Here is a 21,537-nt window from a genome sequence, read left to right as displayed (position 1 = left end):
AGAACAAAAGGAGCTAAATCAAACTGCAGTCAGGCAGGCCTGTTGCTGAGGAGGAAGTGCCAGTCAAGTGTGTTTTTCATTCCTCTTTTTAAAAAGGAGGAAGAAACAAGTTTCCCAATCTGTCCCTTAAACCAGATTGGGACAAAGGGTGCCAAGAAGAGTCTTTGTGATACCATTACACAGGCCCCCGGAATCAATTCTCAATCACCAAAAGCCTTGTGCACGTACAACCAAAAGGGCACGACTGGGATATGTACATAACACAAATATTATTTGTTATTCCACCCCATTTCTAACCACCCCCCCCTCCATAACATGATGATCACTCTAAAAAGATGGGAGGATAACCACGTTGAAAGGTTTTCTCTGCTTAACTGTAGGACAAAATTATATTTAACGAGCACTAATAAAAGTCACCTAGAGATTATGCACAGCCCAGTGGAAACTGAAGTCAGACTTACAGGTCCTCCTTGCAATTTGATCACCCTATGCTAGCAATTTCACTCCACCTTCAAGCAATATGACTTTAGACAAGTTATTTAACATCTTTGGGACTTTTTTGCCCCCTCTGTAAATAGGAATTGCAATATCTGCCTCATCAAGTTGTTGTGAGGCTCCAATAAGAAAAGTGTGGTGGAGCATTAAGACCACTGCCGTTACTGTTGTCATTACTATTGAATCCTCTTTGGGGTTCACCATGGTTTCCCTCACCAAACAACATGGCCAACTAAAACCTCTGAGACCTGAGATGCCACGATTCCCAAGGGTAGCAGATTCCTAAGAAACATTTCAAAGGCTGTTACCAGACAACAAAATAAAAAGTACTCAGGGAAAGTATTGTACTCATTTGTGTGGCAAAAATAATTAAATGAGATTTGGGCTACCTCTACATAAAAAGTGAATTAAAAGACAGAACCAACAGCTTAGAGCTGTATCTGCAAAACCTGGCTAATAATTCACACCCCAAATCCTCCCTATCAATAGCATTCCAGGGGGGTGAATCAGAAAGTTATTAGGCCTGGAAGCACTGTTAAAATGCAGTCCAATGATCTCATTTATTTGAGTAACTGCATCTCTCTTCACTTCACTATGCCCATGTAGGCAAAGTCTAAGAGTCAAATCAGCCATGTAATACCAACATATATCCCAAAATAACATACAGGATTCAACCCAAGGTTAACTCTTTTTTTGTTGTTTTTGTTTTTTCTTTTTTGGCCGCGCTACGTGGCATGTGGGATCTTAGTTCCCCAACCAGGGATCAAACCCACTCCCCCCACACTAGAAGCACGGAGTCTTAACTGCTAGACCGCCAGGGAAGTCCTGAGGGTTAACTCTTTAAAAGAAAAAAGAAATCCTTTAAATACTAAACCTAGGATCACCTGCATAAGTAGAGTTCTCCCAACAACTGGAAAATTAACTACAAAATGTCAGGCTTTTAATTAGAGGCCTAAAAGTGGCCCAGTACTCTTCAGAAACTCCATGTGGGTGGAAATACACAGGGTTTTCTACAACTGGCAGCTTTGTTTTCATTAACAGGACTTTCTACAGGGCATTTCAGGACACTTCAAATGACACCATGTATGATCTGAGTCCAAAAATGTAAGCACCACAGCAGCAACCATCCCTGCCTCTATATAGCTCTTGTCTGACTCCCAGAGTAGACTCAACTTGGAGGGGAGCAGGGAATTTGGGGCAAAGCATCACAAATCTAGAACTGTAAACAGGTAACAAATTCTGAAAGCAAACACACCTGGAAGCATAAAAACTTCAACTATTACCTGAGTTGTGTATCTACTGTATGCAGAGTACTAAAGGATATCCTAGGATATACCAAACTGCTAATTGTGGTTTAAGTCTAGATAGAAAAACTTTAAGTAATGTTTGTTTAATTTTTTTATCCATAATTTCTAAATGAGAGATAGTATAGTATAGTGATATATGGGTCCTGAAATCAGACTGGCGATTGAATCCTGGCTCTGTCATTTTCTTGGTACATGAAGGTTTCTTGGTACATGAAGGTTTCTTGGAATAGTTACTTAACCTCCCTGTACTCCAGTTTCATCATCGTGAAAGATAGTATGTATATGATAGGATTACCACAAGGATTAAAAGACTTACCAAATGAAAAGTGCTTGCTATTATATAATTCCAGTGCTTGTACCAAAATAATACCTTCATTCTATAATGAAGAATTACAGAATCTAATGAGAAAAAAAATATTGAAGGCCACAAAGTCCTATAAACAATCAGACTAATTAAAGACAAATTCTTCTAGGCAAAATGAGACTGTCCACTGCAAAGGTCTCCAAACCATTTCATATTAAAAAAAAAAAAAAATCTTACCACTGTAACCTTTAAAAAGAAAAATAATAAAATCTCGAGATAATGGTTAAAATAATAATAACTAACACTTTCATAGTCCTTTTCATTCCCACTGTTCTTAGCACTTTACATAAAGTAACTCATTTACAATCCTCAGGTACATGAGGCCCTAAGAGAACAAGTCACACTGTCGGTGCTGGATTCAGAATCCAAACCCAGGCAGTCTGGCTCCAGAGTCTACATACTTCATTACAACAGAAAACTCCCTAATGCCTGAGATAAAACCTCCTATGTGGTCTCTCTCCTATTTCACGTACTAGTCTCACATGTATTAGGCCCTCAATCAACGTTTCACTGTCTTACCATATCAACTGGAAATCAGCTTGCTTTCTATTTTTAACGTTCATTTCCTCAAAGGTCAAGAAATTAAAGAATGATGCTGAGGGGAATTCCCTGGCAGTCCAGTGGTTAGGACCCTGCTCTTTCACTGCCAAGGGCACGGGTTCAATCCCTGGTGGGAGATCTAAGATCCCACAAGCCCCACGGTGCGGCCAGAAAAAAAAAAATGATGCTGAGGAAAAATGAAAAAAATTCTCATTCCTTCCTTTACAGCAACTTATTTACATAGTTTTTGCGAGAAAAGGGGACTTCAAAACCTTTGACCAGAAATAACTCTGAATTTGATAAAGTGCCAAATAAGACTATATCATGAAATTCAGCTACTATATGTTTACCCCACAAACCTACCAACTCCATCCAAATAAGAAAAATTACCTATTAGGAAATAGAGATAGATGCCACAGTAATTTACTTTTGTACGGCAACCAGGATAGAACATAAATCTCAAAAAACAGTCAACAAAGAATGTGATTGAACATACTCTGTCATGTCTGTGCATACCCCTTTGTCAAACATGAAATATGACATCAACACACCTGAGAAAAGAAAAAGGGGAGTCTTCAATGTAGAGCCTCATACCAACCCTTTCTCATCCACATGGCAGACACATATGCTAGTGACCTCCCTGCATTGCTAGAGTTAGGATTCTCCACAACTAATTTAGTCTACCTGTCTGGGATAGGTTCTCTCCAAGGACAGTCTCCATCAATTCCTTCTACCCTACTCCCATGCTGCTCTGCCCATCAAGAGATAAGAACATATTTTTCTCTCCCTGAATCTGGGCTGACCCTGTGACTTGCTCTGACCACAGAATATGGCAGAAGCGATGATGCGCCAGTTCCAGGACTGACAGCATCCACTCTCACTCCTGGAAGCCAACCACCAGGCTGCAAAGAAATCCAGGATGTCCCACTGGAGACAAAGACCATAGAGAGAGACCTGGATGATAAGACACTACTAGGAGAGGCCACATTGAAGGTGTCAGACCAGTGAGTTGAAACCCTGTTGCCCTGTCTAACCCAGCCCAGCCACCAGCTGAAAGCAGACAAATGAGTGACCCCAACTGATGCGACACAGGGCAGAAGAACCAACCAGACAAACCCTGCCCAAATTCCTAACCCACAGGATCGTGAGAAACACATCATTGTCTCAAGCCACAAATTTGGAGGTGGTGTGATACTGTGATTTATAATAAGAAATACATATTTGGTCTTAGTCCCCATTTTTGGCACAGAGCTCCTAAAACCCTTGAAATTTCCTGAGTGATAGAAGTCTTTTGTCATTCATAAGGAGTCTCTTTTAAACTTATGCTAATAGGTGACTTAGGGAGGTACCCCTAGAAAGCCTCAGGATGGGGCTGGTCACCAGAAAGACCACATGATTAGAAGGTTGGAACTTTCAGTCCCACCCACTGACCTCTGGGAGAGGAAAGGGGATAGATGGGCCTGCAGATTAAGCGCTATAAAAACTATTGAAGGGACTTCCCTGGTAGCACAGTGGTTGGGACTCCTCGCTCCCAGTGCAGGGGACCCGGGTTCGATACCTGCTCGGGGAACTAGGTCCCACATGCATGCCACAACTAAGAGTTTGCATGCCACGACTAAGGAGCCCGCATGCCACAAGTAAGGAGCTGGCGAGCCACAACTAAGGAGCCCACCTCCCGCAACTGAGACCCAGTGCAACCAAATGAATAAATAAATGGATATAAAAAATACATATACACACACATACATACATACATACATACTACTGAACAAGATCTGATGAGTTTCCAGGTTGGTGAACACATTCACAGCCCAGGAGGGTGATGCACCCCACAGGGACACAGGCTCCTGTGCTTGGAACCCTTCCAGATCTTGCCCTATGTACTTCTTCATCTGGCTGTTCATCTGACTCCTTTATAATAAACTGGTAAATGTAAGTAAATATTTGAGTTCTGTGAGCTGCTCTATCAAATTAGTCCAACCCAAGAAGGGGGTTGTGGGAACCTACCACCTATAGCCCACCAATCAGAAGCACAGGTTACAACCTGGACTTGCAATCAGCGTCTAAAGTTGAGGGGGTGCAGTTTTTTGGGACTGAGCCCTTAAACCTGTGGGATCAGATATTATCTCCAGGTAGAGAGTGTCAGAACTGAGTTAAATTTGTAGGACACCCGGTCAGTGTCTGCTGAGAATTGGAGAAATACTTGCCAGTTTTGGGGAAAAAAACACACATCAGAGGTGGTTTTTGTACAGCAACAGATAACTAAAACAATACTACCTAATACCCAGTGTACGTAATGCCTTGTTAGGACTCTATCTTCCTCACTAGACTACAAGCTCTGTGAGGGCAAAAATCATGTCTGTCCTAGTCCAGTACCTACTTTAGTGCCTAACATAGAAGAGAATGAATATGTGTGTGTATTTATATCCAACCATGAGGAAAGCCCAAAACAAACACCAAACTCTCATAAATAGCAACACCTAGGTGAAAAAAAAACGTGGTCAGTTATAGGTGGTGCTGTTGTTTCAAGGTCATAAATTCAATTTCTATGAGTCAAATATCTCCAAAAAGAGAAAACTTTGTACCATTAACTAATCTCAACAAGTCATTTCATTATGTACATGTCATTAATCAAGACAAGGCCAGGAAACAGAGTATGCACAGGGCAAATCCATCCCTACCACTACTAAGGGGGAAGGGGGGGCTAAACCTAAAAAAATACATATACAGAGATGACAGGAGTCTTTTGTACTTTTTATACTCATATAACAATGCTTCTTTATACTCATATTTGAAACACAGCATATTTAGAACAAAATACAGAAGCAGTGGATTCTCTGAGAACAACATTGGGAATATGGGATATTATTGTATCTTCTGAGCTTGAGAGTGCTGGATATAAAAGTGATGTGATTTAATGGGTAAAGATAAGACTAAGAGGTAAGAAGCTTCAATGACTGATTTCTACCACTGAGGTGTTATATAATCTTGAACAAATCACACTCTACATATAAAAACTGAAAGTAATAACACCCTCTCTTTCTACCTTAAAGGAATAATATCCTTGGAGTATCTTAGGAGTCGCAAAAAGTTCAAGGCAGGATTACAACTTTTTAAGTAAAAGCCAAGTTAGGAACCAACAGTAATCAGAATAAACAATAAATGGGACTTCACACAAAGAAGTCCGGCACATGCAGCTCTAAGAGAAAGTGCAAAGGAAACTACAGTGGCTATGAAGCAGAATCAGAGAGTACCTCTAATTAATCACCTGACAAACTAAAAGCAAATAATTTGATGGAATCAAGACCTATATAACCAAGATTATACACAGCCCCTTTATAAGCAGCCAAAGACCAGAAATAAAATGTTAATAGAACCTGCACCTGTACTGTAGACATGCACAGCATTTATGTTCAATTACAAATACCCTAAAATACAACTCGTCTGCCTCTAGAAAGTTAGGCTAAGAGATAATAATGAATCAAGTACCTGTAAAAGGTTGTCAGCCCAAATGTACCAAGAGATAAGCAAGCAATGTAACCTCTTTTTCTCATATCTACACCCCCCAGGGAGTTTTTTATATATAAACTCAGTGTAAGGCAGACCACTACAGGGTATATCACAAATAAGCTAACAACTTTCCAAAATGCTTTGAAGATACAAAACTAAATAAATTCTAGTGACTGTTATTATAGTGAAGGGGAGGAAAAAAACACCAGCTTTTCTGCTATAGATTTTGCTGACTACGGCTTCCTAAAGTAACTCACAATGATATAACCTAATGTCTGCAACATAGTAAAGTTTACGCTCAAAAACAAAGTATGATCAAAGCTAGAAACAAAAAGCCATAAGACCCAAATTTGAGACTGACAATCTTCCTTACTCTCACTTACCTCAGAAGAATGAAGAGAAAAGAAACGAAGCTTCACCTGAAAACTCTTCTGGGGAAAACAGTGAGCTGAGAACCCCTGAAAACTCAAGGAAGAACACAGAGGAAACCACTGAACCAAAAAGAAATTGAAGCTCAATTTTTGAGTCCCAACCTATCAACAGAATCAGGACCAGGAAGGCTACTGCTAAGTGCACAAAAATGGCAAGAGATTTCCTACTAGCAGGCAAAAAAGAAAGAAAGAAAAAATAAAAGAGTAGCTTTTGATGGAAGAAATTTCAGAGAGACGAAAACAGCTTAACCCCAGAAATGGGAACTGACCCCAGCTGCCTCAGGCAAACAGGCCTAATGGCTTTGGCAACAACATACCTTTCATCCACCAACAACATTAGGAGGCTGACGTAGAGCCGATTTCAAATCACGAAGGATCCCATCTTTCTGTTTTCTGCGCAGTCTTTGGGAAGAAGAGTCCAGCTCTCCTCCCGGAGTACCACGCTGCCCCCAGTAGTTCCTGGAAACTCCTGGAGCCACAGCAACAGTACTGTAAAAAGCCTTGAGAACGTTAGGCCGGGTATCCTCACAAGCCCAGACAGGTAAGATTACTCACCAGACAAGTAAGAAAATCTAAACCTGCAAGAGGTTAAGAAATTCATCTAGGTTTGCAAGATGAGTCAGTAGGCAAAGCAGGATTTGAATTCAGGCTTTTCCTTCAGATAGTATCAGAGCTTGACTCTCAGTCCTTGGCTCAGCAGATACTGTGTTCAGTGTTCTCCAATGTTAGAGTCAGCCCAGGTCAGGTTCTTGGCTGACTAGAATAGGGAAAGGAAAAATTTCCCTCAAGGCTTCAGGAAAAGGAGAAGTCAAATTATTAAATGCAGAGCTCTTATGCTAAAAGGTCCAGATGCCCTTCTACCTTGCCAATCACATTTCTCAGCCAATCAAAATAAGGCACTGGATTTTAAGAACCTAGTCATTTTAAGCTCTGACTAGAAGTTGGACTGTATTTCCCCTACTTCCCAAATAAAAAACACTTAAGGGGGACTGGAAAGATGCAAAAGCAATAACAGACAGCCAGCAAGTGTTTACTGAGTATCTATGTACTCAGCACTATTCTAGGCACTGAGGATACTACAGCGAATGAGAACATACCTGCCCTCAAGGAGCTTATGTGATTATTTATGTAATTAAAAAAATGATGACACTTTCAAGTACTGATAAATGTTAGGAAGAAAATATGAAAAGTAATGTTTTTGGGGGGGATAGATTAAAGGAAGGAAATCAACAGTTCAGAATCACGTTCTAGTTTTCTATGACTATGAGCCTGAGAAAATATGAATAACTCAGGAGAAACTTTAAAATATTTTCATACAAACTAATACTACAATAAATATAATACAACATCACTTCCTATTTTTAAATAATTATATATAAGACTAAATTTGAAATAGCATTCAAAGAAAGTATTCTTACCTCAAAAGTTACAGCAATCTTAAAGCCTTACAAGTACATGGCAGTAAGATCCCAATATTTATCCAATCATCCACCAACTGATAAAGAGAAGCCCAGTGGCAGAATATAACACATATATTTAAAGCAATACTTTTATCGAACATTCACTGAATATGTGCTATACACCTGACAGTGCTAAGCACTTTTCCACACATTATCTCATTTACTTCTCACAGCAACACTATGAAGATAAGTACTATCATTATCCCCATTTACAAGTCACAAAACTGAGGCTTAGAGAGAGGTTAAATGATTTGTCCATGTGGAGGAGAGAGTCAAAATCAAATCAGATGGGACTTCCCTGGCAGTCCCATGGTTAAGACTTTGTCTCCAAGGCAGGGGGAGCGGGTTCGATCCCTGGTCAGGGAGCTAAGATCCCACATGCCTCAGAGCCAAAAAACCAAAACATAAAACAGAAGCAATATTGTAACAAATTCATTAAAGACTTAAGAAAAAAAAAAATCAGATGCTAAAGTGCATACTCTAACCACTATACTATATTGCTTCTATAGAACAAGCACTAAACCTCAGATACAGAAAAAAACCCTTTTCGTGTCCTCACACCTAGGTCAAAATTACAAAGAGTTATTTAATTCAGGAGACAGAAAGAGAAGGAATAAATCTGAATGAATCTGAGTCAGAACACAGTGCTATAACCTTAGGCAAATTCCACAATACCCATGCCTCAACCTCCCTATCTATAAAGGAGTTAACCACACCAGCGCTAACCATTACTTGCCTCCTGGTAGGTTGTGAGTGTTAATTATTATTTGTAATAAATACACAGATCATCAGTTGAAAGAAACAAGGAAAACTACAGCATTATTATTATTGCCTTGTTGCTAGAGCAAAACACCAGAAATCAACATAAATAAGTTATGTACACCAAGAACATAGGGTTTGAATATGTACTTTGAAAGGCAATCATATAATTAGTTGTTTTACCTCTAATTTTTTTCCTTTTTTTTTTTTTAATTTAAAAAAGCAATACAGGGACTTCCCTGGTGGTTCAGTGGTAAAGAATCCATCCTGCAATGCAGGGGACGCGGGTTCGATTCCCGGTCGGGGAACTAAGATCCCACATGCTGCGGGGCAACTAAGCCCTCGCGCCAAACTACTGAGCTAGCACACCTCAATGAGATAGCCCACGCGCTCTGGAGCCTGCACGCCACAACTACAGAGCCCACGTGCCACAACTAGAGAGAGAAAACCTGCACGCCACAACTAGAGAGAAGCTCTCATGATGCAACGAAGAGCCCGTGCGCCGCAACGACAAAAAAGATCCCACATGCCTTAACGAAGGTCCCGCATGCCGCAACTAAGACCCAATACAGCCAATCAATCAATCAATCAATCAATAAAGGGGGGCGGGGGGAGCAATACAGGAATTTCCCTGGCGGTCCAGTGGTGAAGACTCCAAGCTCCCAATGCAGGGGGCACGGGCTCGATCCCTGACTGGGGAACCAAGATCCCACATGTGGCACAGCATAGCCAAAAAAAAAAAAAAAAAAAAAAAGCAACACATACCACATGGCATTTACCCCAGAGAACGCATGTTCGCACAAAAAAAGGTACACAAATGTCCACAGCATCTCTATCAGTAATAGTCAAGAACTGGGAAAAAAAACTCAGATGTTCTTCAATGGGCAAGTGATTAAACAAACTGAAGTATAGCCAAACCATGGAATACTACTCAGCAATTAAAAAAAAAGGGGCACTGGGACCTCTCTGGTGTTCCAGCAGTTAAGACTCTGCACTCTCAATGCAGGGGGCCCAGGTTCCAGCCCTGGTCAGAGAACTAGATCCTGCATGCTGCAACTAAAGACCCGCACAGCCAAATAAATAAATAAGTAAATAAATATTTTTTTTAAAAAAGGAGCACTATTGATTCATGCAATTTGGATGACTCTCCAGGGAATTACATTGATTGAAAAAGGCCAATCCAAAAGGTTACATACTGGGAATTCCCTGGCAGTCCAGTGTTTAGCACTCAGCACTTTCACTGCCTGGGCTGGGTTCAATCCTTGGTCGGGGAACTAAGATCGCATAACCGGCAGCGCAGCCAAAAAAAAATTTTTTTTAATTAAGAAAAAAAAAAAAGGTTACACACTATATGATTTTATTCACATAACATTCTCTTTTTTTTAATTAATTAATTAATTATATTTTTGGCTGCATTGGGTCTTCATTGCTGCGTGTGGGCTTTCTCTTATTGCGGCGAGCGGGGGCTACTCTTTGTTGCAGTGCACGGGCTTCTCACTGCGGTGGCTTCTCTTGTTGCAGAGCACGGGCTCTAGGCACGCGGGCTTCAGTAGTTGTGGCTCCCAGGCTCTAGAGCGCAGGCTCAGTCGTTGTGGCACACGGGCTTAGTTGCTCCGCGGCATGTGGGATCTTCCCAGACAAGGGATCGAACCCATGTCCCCTGCAATGGCAGGCAGATTCTTAATTGCTGCGCCACCAGGGAAGTCCCACATAACATTCTTGAAATGACAGGTTGCCAGGGACAGATAGGGCCGGGGGAGTGGGAGATGGGCCATCTTCCCCAGGGGGTATTTTCCCTTGATCATCTGCACAAAAACTTTATTGCAACTTTATCCACTGCACTATCAGATCATTATGATTTGGTGTGGGGGGGGAGCAGCAGTGGCTATAAAATGGCATCAGGAGAGATCCTGTGGGATGGAAATGTTCTGTATCTTGACTGTGTCAATGGCAATACCCAAGTTGTGACAGTATACTATGGTTCTGTAAGATGTTACCATTGGGGAAAACTGGGTAAAGGACACACAGGATCTATCTCACTGTTATTTCTTACAACTGCATGTAAACCTACAATAATCTGTAAACAAAAAGTTTAATCAGAAATGAAGGCAACACGTGCCTCTTGTAACAAGTAAAACAATAGTCTGTGGTCAATCTCTTTCCCTACCTGTCCCATTCCCTCCCTCTTGAGATAACCATGCAAATTCACTGCTCATACAAACAGGCATGCATTTAATACTTTTTGTTTACTCTATCAAAATGGGATCATACATACTACACATTACCCTGCAGCCTACCTTCTTCACCCATCATCCCTATATCATAGAGAGCTAAAAAAAAAAAAAAAAAAAAAAAAAAAAAAAAAAAAATTTTAAGTGCCAAGCAGGATGGCAGGTATAGAAAATTTTCTGACTAGGGCAAATCTGACAAATGTTTACCGTGCTAATGTGCCATAGCTGAGCCAGGTGCATTCAGTGAGAGCACAATATGCAAGTAGCATTCTAAAGAGATCTGCAAAAAATGCAAGGTCTTCAGCAGCTCTTCGAGGATCCCATCCCCCTCTCTGCCTCCTCCATGGAACCATCCCGGGGGCCCATGGAGGAAGAAATGCTAAATGATTTCTTTTCAGCAGAAAACTGCAAGGGGGGATAATTCTCCCACATACTGAAGCCATAGCAAACAAACTTCCCTGAAAATGTATTCCTCCTTCAAGCAGAAGTGCAAAATATATTGTTGATAACATTTAAGACACCCATTTGTAAAACAGCAACTACCACTATTAAGCGCTTAATGTTTTATGTACTGTATCTCTAGAGCCCCCTCCTACCCCACTACCATTTTACAGACCAAAACCTGGCTTGATGTGAAATTACTTGCCCATGATCAAACAGCCAGCAAGTGGTAAAGCTGGCATTCAAAGGTACAAGACAAGTGCTTTTTCCACTTTATCAGGTTTTTCTATAATATCACATGCCAACAGAAGAGACTGAATAAGTTTAATAAGTGTATTTAGGCAGAATCCATTTTCTAAATGTCTGCTGACTTTGATTCAACCTTTTTTTTCCATTTAGCATGTCTGGGGGGACTATATTATGTGCCAGGACCTATCATAGGTGACAGTGAGAGAGAGGTAAAAACAAACAAACACAACACAGAAAAGGCCTCCAACCTCAAAGAGCTTTCAAACTGCAACTGCAATATACTGTAACTGTAACTGCCATATTGATATGTGGCAAGTGTTACCCTCCAGGAAGTACAAAGTGCTGTGGGTTTGAAGAATCCAGCTCTCCTCCCAAAATCAAGTGACATTAGCTTCCTTACAATTGTTCTTAGTTTCAATTCCACTCATATTCTACAAGTCACATATTTCTCTTCGTGATCTCTGGCAAAAGGTCTGCAATGTCCTTCTATACAAAACACTGCCCCAGACATGCTCAATTAGTATGAACAGAAGCTGCCAGCTCAAATCAGCAGAAAGCTCCTTAATGCTGTAATTTTTTGAAATTTTGGCAATGAAAAGAAATTAACCTTTTTGGTGAAATCATGGATGTGCAGAGTTAAAAGTGACTTAGACATCATTTTGAACATAGAGACTTAAAAAGGTAAATTCACTTGTCCATTGTTACAAGACTCACTAAGGGCAGCTCTCAGACAAAAGCCCAGGTCTCTCAACTCATTGTATGGAGTTCCTTTCCACTCCTGCTTCTTTCTTTTAAGTCCAATGAAAAACTTAGTGATGTTCAAGTTTTCTCATTTCATCAATGATAGATGCATTCATGAATCATGTGCAGTTTAAAGATGAACTTTATCAAAAACAGACATGCTAAGCATGATGAGATACATATATACAGAGGTAAAGGACTGCCTATCCTTGATAAGGCAAAAGCTCTTCAGGCATTTGGGAAGGCAGTGTTAATACACTAAAAAATTGCCATCATCAACATCATCATCATCTTAGCAATAGCTAGTATTGGGGGGGATACGACTATGAGCCAGGCACTCACAGTATTTATATGATATTTCTTATCCTTACAACAACTCTTGAAAGATAGGTGTTATATTGTATACTGGTGCACACCAGGTTTAAAGAAGAATCCCCAAATTCCACAGCTACCCAGAGGCTGGGCTAGAATTTAAACTCTAGAGTCCATGCTCTTTTCCCACTATCCTATGCTCCCTAAGAAAAGAATAACTGCACTGCACATGTGGCTGTGACATCAAGTCACTTCAAACTCTGACATAATTTCCTGATCGGCAGTTATGTAATTAGCCATCTTTTCAATCTTCAGGTTGTCTTAACTAATTTATTTCATGATTCCACAGTGGTCTTCCATGTTTTCTTCCTTTCCTTTTTTTTGTTTTTATAGAAACAAAACCCTTTTTCCAAATGAAATCTTATGTGAAAACACTAAAATATAAAAGAGATGAAAGTTGAGCTGCTCTGGTTTAAGCAGAATGGGAGAACCAAAGCTCTTCCTTACTCTCATGGCCATCCCTTAGGCACCTCCAAAGAAAACACTAGCTTAATACAGAAGGCTGCCTTCTCCATCTCAGCTTTCCCACTCACCATCTGTATGAGGACCAGTGGACCTCAAAGCACGATTCTGATAACAGACCTGAGACCCCTCATGAGGGATCACTTTTTCTTGTCCTTTACAACAGAGATACCACCATCCACTTCATAGGTTTGTTATTAACATTACATGGAGGAACAAATAGAAACTTCCCAGCACATGGTAAGTATTGGAAAGTTGGCTCCCCCCTCTTTAATCCTGCAGAGGTAGCAGTTGTTGCCAATTCAAGAAAGCTCAATAAAATATACTTGATGGTATTTTCAGTAGCAAAGAAGTAAACAAGTAAATGTTCCCACAGCTCAACTAAAATAAACAAACCTAATAAACCCTTCATTAAAGGTACCAATGGTGGGCTTCCCTGGTGGCGTAGTGGTTAAGAATCTGCCTGCCAGTGCAGGGGACACAGGTTCGAGCCCTGGTCTGGGAAGATCCCACATGCCGCGGAGCAACTAAGCCCGTGAGCCACAACGACTGAGCCTGCGCGTCTGGAGCCTGTGCTCCGCAACCGGAGAGGCCGCAACAGAGAGAGGCCCGCGCACCGCGATGAAGAGTGGCCCCCGCTCACCGCAAGTGGAGAAAGCCCTCGCACAGAAACGAAGACCCAACACAGCCAAACATAAAAAATATAAATTAATTAATTAATTAAAGAAACGTTTTTTTAAAAAAAAAAGGTACCAATGGTAATACCCCAGCTTAGTTTCCCAGTCAGTCAATGACCCATGGATCTCAAAGCACAATGTTGATAATAGACCTGAGATCCCTTATGAGTTACCATAATGCAGACCGCAAGTGTCAGGTGAATGAGTTAATGTTATTCTGAGCACCTTAAATTTAGCACTTCCTGAGCTGAGCATTTAAATTGGCTACTTAATATTGCATTTAATGAGTATTTTTATGTTCATGTTCTACAACAGAATCTAATGTTCATTTGCCCATCTTCTGGCTTCTATTTCTCCAGGCATTACAAACCAAAAATATGCTGATGTCGTGTGCACCTTCACCTAAGTAACTTTAACCTGGCCCTTCCTAAACTAGTCATTAAGAATCTATTAACTGGGAAGAAGAAAAAAAAAAGAATCTATTACCTTAGTCTGTTACTGATAATGTGTTCCCTTTTCTATATGTGTAACAGGAGACTAAATCCATTTTCACAGGAAAGAGGTTCTCAGTCCCAATCTAAGCCCAACCAACAACCCTCAAATTATCAGCTTTATGGAAACTGCAGGTGTTGGCTTTGACCCCTACAGTTTAGGAAGAATTATAACAATAATACATCATACAGCCATGAAAAGACTCATTTACAATAAAGAACACATCCCTAAGCATTCAACTTGGGAGCCAAGAAGATTCAGAATGCTAATCTATTTTACCAGGAGACCTTGAGCAATTCACCTACTCTCTAATGATTATTTCTTCATAAGGAAAATGAAAATATACTCATTAAAATGCCAGAGATACTGTTTGATTAACCATCAAACAACTATTTCCTGCGGTTACCAGGGACCTCAGGAAGTCATCTTTGTCATCTCCCTCATTTCTTAACAAGTGCACACCTAAATCATCCTAGAAAGACAGTTACAAAGTCTTTGGGAAAGATATTTCACAACCTTCCTTGGTAACATTCCAGTATCTTGTAGTCAGGAAGTTCCTTCTGATTTGTGATCTATATCTTTTCCGTTGCAATTAAAACACATTCCCTCTTGTCTTCGCCACTATGGAAAGACAACATCTGCTTAACGCCACCTGAACAATACTTCAAGAGACTATAAAATATAGGAAACCTATTTCAAACAGCTTCATGTAAATGCCACATGGCTTTCAGTGGGTCACCTAGACAAAGAACGTGATTAAGAGTCTGAAATTCCCAGTTCCATCACTGACTTGCTCTGAAGAAGATATGAAGTTAAAACCATGCAGATGCTGTACCTCAATTATCCCATCAGTAAAATGCAAATAACAAAATGAGTAAAGGAGAACTCAATTCCTCAAAAAGTTAAACACATGAAAAGAGATTCTCAATCCCAATCTAAGCCAACAACTCTCACATCACACACTCTACAGAAACTGCAGATGTTGGCTTTGATCCCTATGGTTTAGGAAGAATCATAACAATTACATTACCATAGGGCTCTGTAATTCCACTCCTAGGTACATACCCAAAACAACTGAAACAAGTATATGCACATGCATGTTTACAGTAGCACTATTCATAATATCCAAAAGGTGGAAACAGTCTAAACAGTTCATTAATGGATGAATGGATAAACAAATTATGGTCTATACATACACAAAAGGTTACATACTAGATGATTCCACTTATATGAAATATCCAAAATATATCAATCCATAGAGACAGAATGCAGATTGCTCATTTCCAGGGGCTAGTGGAAGGGGGAAATGAAGAGAAACTGCTCAATTGGAAAGAGAATTTACTTTGGAATGATGGAAATGTTTTGGAACTAGATAGAGGTGGTGGTTGCACAACACTATGCAAATGCCACTGAACCGTTGTTCACTTTAAAATGGTTAATTTTGTGTTATGTGAATTATACCTCAATAAATTATTTTAAAAGAAAAAAAAAAAGAATGCTAGGAGAACTAATGGGCACAATTACCATAAAATGCTTACCCTTCCCAGGGAAGTCATATAAAATTCTAGGCAGAATGGTAGCCAAAATGTTTAATATTACTTCAATATAGCCAATTAAACTTTGAGCAAAGAATATGTAAATGGGAAACAAAATAGAAAACAAAATAAAGTCTAGAGTTATAATTATATAGTATCCCATATGGAAACAAGAGCCAATAAATAAGTGAATGAATAAAGGGAAATAAAGTAAATAACCAAGCATATCAGCTAATTTGCTACAGCAATAATGACCATAGGAAAGCACTGAGAAAAAGATAAAGGTAAGGAATGAACTTTAAAAACCAAAACTGGCACTTCCCTGGTGGCACAGTGGTTAAGAATCGGCCTGCCAATGCGGGGGACACAAGTTCGAGCCCTGGTTCAGGAAGATCCCACACGCCGCGGAGCAACTAAGCCCATGCGCCACAACTACTGAGCCTGTGCTCTAGAGCCCGTGAGCCACAACTACTGAGCCCTCATGCCACAACTACTGAAGCCCGTGCGCCCAGAGCCTGTGCTCCACAAGAGAAGCCACTGCAATGAGAAGCCTGCGCACCGCAACAAAGAGTAGACCCCGCTCGCCGCAACGAGAAAGCCCATGCAGCAACGAAGACCCAACGCAGTCAAAAATAAATTAATTAATTAACTTTAAAAAAAAAAAGAAAAAGTGCTTGCTCAAAGCAGGTGGTTAACAAATGTAGTAATAATAAAAAAAAATCCAAACCAATAATACTAAAATACAAAATATCCATTAGGTAGGGCGGTGAAAATAGAAAGGCTAATGATAGCAAAGCTAAAAAGTACATAAAGCCTTAAACTCCGAGGCCACATATAAAGACCATGAGAATCATTATCTCACCATCTTGCGAATATCCTCATTCCCTTGCCCCTTTCTGCTTTAATACAACTTTTTCGCAAGACACCAAGGCTAAGCAGGCAAGGACAACAAAATGAAAAGGTACTGTTCCTATGTTCATGGACCTTATGATATTACTTCCTCTTAAAGTCTTACTTCTCATGGGAAGACACACGTGGTAATAATCTAAATATACAGACCATCTCCACTTCCTCCCTTTCCACTTCTTAAACCCACTTTAATCTGGCTCTGGCCCTACATTCCTCCAATGCTGTTCTTGCTATGATCATCAGTGATCTCTGTGTTGCTAAATCAAACAAAATACAGGTGATCACTTCCTCCCTGAAACACGCTCCTCTCCCAGTTTCTGAGATTTTCTCTTAAATTCCTTGCAGCTTGGTCCTAAGCGCTCTTCTACTCCTAGTCTATACATGCCTTTCGTCTGGGTAAACTCATCCATTTTCCTTGACTGTTAACACCTATATACTGGGGCATCCAGATTTATTTCCAGCGCCACTTTTGAGCGTTAGCTCAATGACTGCTTACTTGATGTGTCCACTTGTATTATTTCACAGATACCTCACACTTAGCATGACTAAAATTGAGGCTTTCATTCCACTCCCCAACTCAAGTTAAAATCTACCCCTCCTCCAATGTTTCCACCTCAGAAATGGCAACTTCTGAGATGCTGATACTCATGCCAGAAATCTGGGAATCATACCTGATACCTCTCTCTTCCCACATATCCAATCCATCATTAAGTCGTTCTGTCCTAATTCTAAAGTATCTACTGAATCTTTCTACTTTCCTCCATCTCCTCTGCCTACAGCCTAATCCAAACCATTGTCATCTTTTGCCTGGACCACTATAAGGCATGCTAATTATTAGACTTTCCCCACTTCCTCTCCTTCCAAATTTTCTACAATTTCCAATTTTTTCCACCACAGATTTTCAAATATTTCCACAACGTAGCCAGAATAATTTTTTTAAAATCATATATTAGGTTACAACACTCATTCTTAAAACCTTCAAAGGCTTCTGATTATACCTAGGAAAAAAATCCAAAATCCTTGACATAGTCCTGCCTAAGTCTCTATCCTCATCCTATGCCCCCCATTCTTACCCACTGCTCATTGTATTCAAAGCACACCAGTCTTTTTTCAGTTTCTCAAATGTGCCAAGTTCTTTCCCACCCCAAGGCTTTCACACATGCTATTCCCTTCCCTTCCCCTTTCATCCTTCTAGTCTCTGCTTAAATATCACTTCTTCAGAGAAACCTCCCCCAAAGCTCCAATATAATTCACGTCCCCATGCTATAATCTTTTTTACTTTTCCATCATAAGACTTCACATACTTTGTAATTATACATTTATGGGTGTATTTTTTGGTAAATATTTATTTATTTATTTGGCTGCATCGAGTCTTAGTTGCAGCATGGGCTCTTCGTTGCGTTGCAGCAGTGGGCTTCTCTCTAGTTGTGGCGTGCAGGCTTAGTTGCCCCGCGGCATGGGGGATCTTAGTTCCCCGACCAGGGATCGAACCAGTGTCCCCTGCATTGGAAGGCAGATGCTTAACCACTGGGACCACCAGGGACGTCCCTACTGGTGTATTTTTTGTTTACTGCCTCTCTCTCCTCTGGATCATAATCTCCATAAGGGCATGGACAATGTCTATTTTTTTCACTGTACTCTTGGTATAATGGCAGTAGTTTAAGGAGTTTAGAATTGTTTAAAGTATTGATAGTTTAGAATCAGTATAATTTAGGGATTAGGAGCAGGGGCGCCAAGCTGCTTGGATTCAAATCCTGGTTTTGCCACGCACGAGCTCTATGACCTTGGGCAAACTGCTTAACCTCTCTGCGCCACCATTTCCACATCTAGAAAATGGGGAGAACAAAAGTACCTACACCATAAATAAGGTTGTTATAAGAATGAAAAGAATCAACAACACAAAGCACTTAGTACAGTACCTGGTGCAAAGCACTTCAATAAGCACTGGCTCTGATCAGCTCTTATTAGGGTATCCTCACCACCTCCTACAGAGGTAAACATTCAATAGACATTTACTGGATGAACGACTGAAAAAACAGACTCTACTATAGTCATTAAATAGGCTTTTTTAAATGACAGAGCAGGAATATTATAGAGATTTGGAGATGAAAACATAAACAGTTAAGGCAAAGACTGAAGAAACCCACAATTTATAATGCATAAAAGGATAACAGTAATAAAAAACTAACTCTGGGACTTCCCTGGTGGCGCAGTGGTTAAGAATCCTCCTGCCAAGGCAGGAGACACGGGATTGAGCCCTGCTCAGGGAAGATCCCACATGCTGCGGAGCAACTAGGCCCGTGCACCACAACTACTGAGCCTGCACTCTAGAGCCCGCAAGCCACAACTACTGAGCCTGCACTCTAGAGCCCGCGAGCCACAACTACTGAGCCCGCGTGCCTAGAGCCAGTGCTTCGCAACAAGAGAAGCCACCACAATGAGAAGCCCGCACACCACAACGAAGAGTAGCCCCTGCTCGCCGCAACTAGAGAAAGCCCGCGCGCAGCAACGAAGACCCAACGTAGCCAAAAATATAATTAAAAAACAAACAAACAGGGGGCTTCCCTGGTGGCGCAGTGGTTGAGAGTCTGCCTGCTAATGCAGGGGACACGGGTTCGAGCCCTGGTCTGGGAAGATCCCACATGCCACAGAGCAACTAGACCCGTGAGCCACAACTACTGAGCCTGCGTGTCTGTAGCCTGTGCTCCGCAACAAGAGAGGCCACAATAGTGAGAGGCCCGCGCACCGCGATGAAGAGTGGCCCCCGCTCGCCGCAACTAGCAAAAGCCCTCGCACAGAAATGAAGACCCAACATAGCAATCAATCAATCAATAAATAAATCTTTAAAAAAAAAACAAACAGAAAAACTAACTCTACTGGATGCTCAGTCTTTACCACTAAGCAAAAAATATGTTCACTCTTCCAGATGTTTACCCAAGGTGATTTGGTGGCTTTGACTTTTCCCTAAACATCACCCTTTTCCACAACTTTAATCACTTTCTTCAAAATCCATCAAGCACCAATCACAGTTCAAATAAATGGTAAAATTCAGATACTATCATTTTCTACCTGTTTTGCAAAGAAATGTTCTTCTGTTCCTAAAATAGCTCTAGACTGTTTTGCTACATATATTACAAAATCCTCAAAGTTTTGCCCTCCATCTAATATCTGGAACTCTTTCAGACACTGTTGCTTTGGAGGTTTTCTCTTTCCCAGTAAAGACTCATCCTCTCACTCTAAGTTGAAGGACACTGAGGTGAAGGAAGGACAAATATGCTGCTTTAACTTCCTATTCCTTATTCAAGCTTTCTCAAAAGACCCTAAACTTCAATCTAAGCATCACTATTACCTGTTCTGCTTTTGAAGAACATATAATCTTTAGCTTATTATAACAATATTGAAAATGATAACAGCTGGCATATATAGTGCTATGTGCTATTCTAAACACTTTACATATGTCAACTCATTTAAATCTCACAACCACCGTATGATATTCTACAGATGAGGAGAGGCACAGAGAGGTTAATTAACTTGCCCAAGTCGCAGAGCTAGTTAAGTACTGGCACTGTGATTTGGACCCAGACTGCCTGGCTCCAGAGTCAGGACCACTATGCTATTATTTCAAGAGTTTGGCAAGACATATTTTTCTGCCTTGTTTTCACAGGTCAGCTAGATAGAAATACTCCAATTCTCTCCCCAAATCAAACATGCATATTAATCCTCTCCAATTCAGCAAAATTTCAGATGTTTCATTATATCATAGGCATATATACCTAGAACAAAGTAATTTTAGCTCATGGGAGAATATATGTTCTATCCTGGGAAGCAGAAATAAACAAATGATGAAATCATGAAATGTGAAATTTGCCTCAGTGAATCCTACAGATAGAAATGTAATTCCAGTAAGTAGTAGGAAAAAATGTTTGCAAAATACTTTTAATTTCTTGCAGGAAAAGTACCAAACAAGATTGTAAGTGTTGGGCTTCCCTGGCGGCACAGTGGTTGAGAATCTGCCTGCCAATGCAGGGCACACGGGTTCGAGCCCTGGTCTGGGAAGATCCCACATGCCGCGGAGCCACTAGGCCCGTGAGCCACAATTACTGAGCCTGCGCGTCTGGAGCCTGTGCTCCGCAACAAGAGAGGCCGCGATAGTGAGAGGCCTGCGCACCGCAATGAAGAGTGGCCCCCACTTGCCACAACTAGAGAATGCCCTCGCACAGAAACGAAGACCCAACACAGCCAAAAATAAATATAAAAATAAATTTAAAAAAAAAAAGAAAAAGATTGTAGATGTTATTGTATACACACCCAACAGCAACCTACATTTTCCCTCTCTCAATTTCACAACAATTCTCCTAAGTCTCTCCCTTTATATGAAGCTAAATACCTCATCTTATTCCCTGCTACAAACACCTGAAGGCATGTATCCAGTTTTCAAATTCATTGAACTCAACTTCCAAAGGACAGTTTTTTTTGGAAAAAACTAATAAATAAAAACTAACACATAAGAAATAAAAAATTAAACCCATTAGTCAAGCATGCTGGATATTCATTAAGTCATA

The 21,537-nt window shown here is 40.6% G+C and overlaps 1 protein-coding gene across 12 annotated transcripts in view; it reads right to left on the bottom strand.

Moving 5' to 3' along the window:
- AMBRA1 (autophagy and beclin 1 regulator 1) overlaps positions 1 to 21,537 on the bottom strand; it is a 184,225-nt gene that overhangs the window by 154,101 nt on the left and 8,587 nt on the right. For 2 of the 12 annotated variants that reach the window (XM_057552760.1, XM_057552764.1), the window contains exons 2-3: positions 7,203 to 7,404; positions 6,965 to 7,116 (exon numbers count right to left, since the gene is read on the bottom strand). The exons of the other annotated variants lie outside the window; for them this stretch is intronic. The gene's annotated coding sequence lies outside the window, so the exon portion shown is untranslated. The remainder of the gene's footprint in view (positions 1 to 6,964; positions 7,117 to 7,202; positions 7,405 to 21,537) is intronic. 12 annotated transcript variants of the gene reach the window in all.

This window comes from Balaenoptera acutorostrata, chromosome 9, assembly GCF_949987535.1.
Source record: "Balaenoptera acutorostrata chromosome 9, mBalAcu1.1, whole genome shotgun sequence".
Taxonomy (NCBI): Eukaryota; Metazoa; Chordata; class Mammalia; order Artiodactyla; family Balaenopteridae; genus Balaenoptera; species Balaenoptera acutorostrata.
Note: the sequence above shows the minus strand (reverse complement) of the source record. Positions and strands in the feature narration are given on the sequence as shown.